The sequence below is a fragment of the Mus caroli genome, chromosome 1 (genome assembly GCF_900094665.2).
Source record: "Mus caroli chromosome 1, CAROLI_EIJ_v1.1, whole genome shotgun sequence".
Lineage (NCBI taxonomy): Eukaryota > Metazoa > Chordata > Mammalia > Rodentia > Muridae > Mus > Mus caroli.
Genome location: NC_034570.1, coordinates 24,483,655 through 24,487,553, shown reverse-complemented (window position 1 = coordinate 24,487,553; position 3,899 = coordinate 24,483,655).

Here is a 3,899-nt window from a genome sequence, read left to right as displayed (position 1 = left end):
TTCCTGGAGCAGATTGAAACAAATACAGATCCCATAGACAAACAATAGATAGAAAGTGAGAAACCTTGGAACACTCATCTGTAAATATTGCCTCTATTAAATCCCTCCCCTCAGGTTGCAGGGAACCTGGAGCAGAGGACATAGAAAACCATAAGATCTGGAATAGACAGAGAACACCAAGACAACAATGCCTTCTGAACACAACAGGACTGACGCATATGCGAATTCCTAGAGATTGCGGGAGCATACCAAAGGCTTCCATGGGTCTGTAACAGGTGGTGTCTGAGATATGAAAGAATGGACTCATGACCTCATCCCTCACTCACAAGCTATCTCCCACTGATAACCACTTGCAAATGAAATTTTAGTATTTTCTAAAGGAGTCTAATGGAAGACAGCAAACTAAACTTAAACTTAATACATGCTCAACTTTAAATTTAAAAATAATTTATATATTTTTGTCTCTTTTTAACCTATAGGTTCCAGGGTAAGTATATCTCTGAGCCTATCTCTTTTCCATAAGATTTTCTTTGGGCTCATTTCCTGTTGTTTGTTCTGTCCTATTTTTATGTGTTATATATTTTAATATTATTTAATATTATTATTATTAATTTCCTAGAATATTGTTTGTTTTCTTATAAGACAAAGAAAAAGTGTTGATCATAATGTGGAACGGAACTGAGCAGAGTAGAGGGAATACAAAATATAATCAGTATATATTATATGAGAAAAATATATTTTCAATAAAAAGAGAAAAATAAAAAGGAAGCAGGCATATGGAGAATATAAGGTAAGATGTTTCTATATCATGAATGTCAGAAAAAGAGTACAATCATAGACAAATATAAATTATAATCTGTGGTGGAAATGCAAGTCAATTTCCCCCTCTTGATGTTTCTTTTTATTCTGGAACTTCAAGGTATTAAATAGATTTTAACTTCAATTATAGAAACAACAATCTTTGGTTAACTTTAGGGAAGGAATCCAAGTTGTTTGAAATAAACTACTTCCCAATTACTGAAAGCTTAACTCCTTCTAGGGGCTGGCAAGTAGTTTTTCAAATTATTGCAATGATTAGTATTATTAACAAAAAGTTACTTAAAAATAATCAGCCAGGGTTAAAACTAATAGAGTTATAGCAATGAACACCATCACTTTGGTTTTTCAAATACTACTTTTTAAATGTGTGAAATGGAAGTAATTCACAGAGAATTTAAAGATGTACTGGAATTATCAAATAATTATCAAATAATTGTAAGCCTATATATATATATCACAATATATATAATATATATATAAAAACACACATATTCTACACATGGGCAGAGTATGTTAGCAAACATAAGGACATGTAATATAGTCTGTCATTTTAAGTAAAATATATAAATTACTTTATTCTAGAAATAACAAAGCCTGAGTCTTGAAAATATGAAATATTTAAAGATGTTTAAAATTGAAAAGTACTTTTAGTTTCAAACATAATTTCCAAAGTGTCTTTGATTAACAAAGCAGAAAAATATTATCATGTGTATAAATATTATATACATGTGCTACACATGATCAAAAATGAAAGGCAGTTGATGAATACTAAATAAGTGGGAGTGGGTGGTTAGGGGAGCAGGGTTGGGGGAGGGTAGGGAACTTTCGGGATAGCATTTGAAATGTAAATAAAGAATATATCTAAGAAAAAAATTAAAAAGATAAAATGAATCCAAGTTTCAGAGAAAAAAAGGTAGAATTATGTGCAATATTTTGGTGACTATTATCAATTTGTGTTATATGTGATTGCTTGTAACTGATAATTTCTTTAAAATCATACCTTCAAATATGTATATTAAGCATTAAATTCATGATTAAATGTTTTCTTTCTACTTCTGATTAAATATTTATCAAATAAGAATACTTTCATCTCTATTACCCAATGTTGTTTTGTCTATATCAATCAATTTCCCTTAAGTGTAAGCTGACCTGGCTTTGAAAACCGATTAAGGTGTATTATGCTAAACATGAATTGTTTACAGGGCACATATACATACCAAATATGACCTGTGTCCTTGAGGACGAGAACAAAGAGAGGATCAGTCCATTCTCATTCCTTAGTATAGACACAATCAGGAATATTTATTAAACTCTAAAATAGTAACTCCTTTTCCCTCTCCCTGATGCTTTTGTACCAGTTATAGATTGAGCTTCAGTTGGTCTTCCCTCATCCTAGATAAAGAATAAAGACCAAGTTTCTTTGAACTATATACAAAGTTACTACATATAAACCCAGAAGTGCATTCATGTTGCTATCACCTACTCATATATACATATATATATATATATATATATATATATGGCATTTCTTTATTGTTTAATTTTACGTGGCCATTGAACTTTCAGTACTTTTCTCTGATTCCAATTTAGTTCGTGTTGAGACAGGAAAGCAGGGACCATCGGTGTCCAAATCGCCATAACTGAACTCACCAATTACATTCTATGGCAATATATTCCTAGATTTACCTTCCTGGAATGGTCATAGCCATAAACTAGATGATTTTAACAGGAATGTATTGATGCATAATTTTAGAGCCCAGGTGTTGACACGGTAAATTCTTTCTGGGGTCTGTGCAAAAGCACCTGATCACTGCTTCTCCCCTGGCTTGCAGCATCTTCCTAGCAATATATATGATATAATAGAAAAAGGGACATTCTGGGAAGAAGAGACAAATATAGAGGAAATTAGGACAGACAAATGTGTAAAAAAAAACAATGATCTCTTGAATTCTCTCATATATAATATAAATCACACACACACTCACATATATACAAACACAATACATAAGTATGAATATATACATATGTGTGGGACTCTGAATTTCTCTGCGGTTTTATATTTTTATTTGTGTAAGTGTATGTATTATGTGAGTGTGAGAGAATGTGAACATATGAGTGTGTGAGTTGTAAGTGTATTTGTCTGGGTGTGAATTTTTCTGCTTGTATGTATGAATGAGTATATGTGTATATATGTGAGTTTGTGTGTAAGGGGTGTGAAGTCCCTGTGTGAGTGTATATGTGTGTATGTGAGTGGGGGGCTGTGAGATTGTGTGTGGGAGTGAATATTTGTTTATATGTGTGTGCATGCATGTGCGTGTACTTACATGTGTGCTCATGTGTGTGTGTGTTTCTTTGTGTGTGTGTGTGTGTGCCACGGAATGAGAAACAGGACTTGTCAGGTATCAGGGACAATGTAGAAGAGAAGACAATTAAGGGTGATATGATCAAATCAATATAGACATGCATACAATTGTCAAAAAAACAGTATTTTTTCATGCTCATTTGAAAAATGAAAACTAAAAATGTGAAATAATATTATGTCGAGAGAAAAGCTTGGTAAGTTTAAAAGAACAGTGAAGTACAGAACAAGGCTAGTCAGATCTGATACTACTAGTTGTCTTTCCTATTCCATAGGCATGAACTCTATTCAGGACCCCAAAGCTCCCATCTTCTTATTCTATTTTTACAAATCTAATGCAACCTTTTGAGAATAGTCATGTATGGAATTTTTCTTTTGCTTACATAAGCTATGTCAAGGAACCAAACCTGGACACTGCAAGAAAACTGTAATTCTCATATTTTCAGGTACACATGGAGTTTTGAAATACATATGATGTCAACACTGAGCAAGTGCTAAAATAAACAATATGCATAGTATTGATTAACAGATCCTCAAACTTTGAATACACTGGGGTATTGTTTTTAATGATTCCTTTAGCAAAGTTGTTTTGTCTGGAAATTAGAAATAACTTGATGCAGTTTTTTTCCTTTCCTTTCCTTTCCTTTCCTTTCCTTTCCTTTCCTTTCCTTTCCTTCCCTTCCCTTCCCTTCCCTTCCCTTCCCTTCCCTTCCCTTCCCTT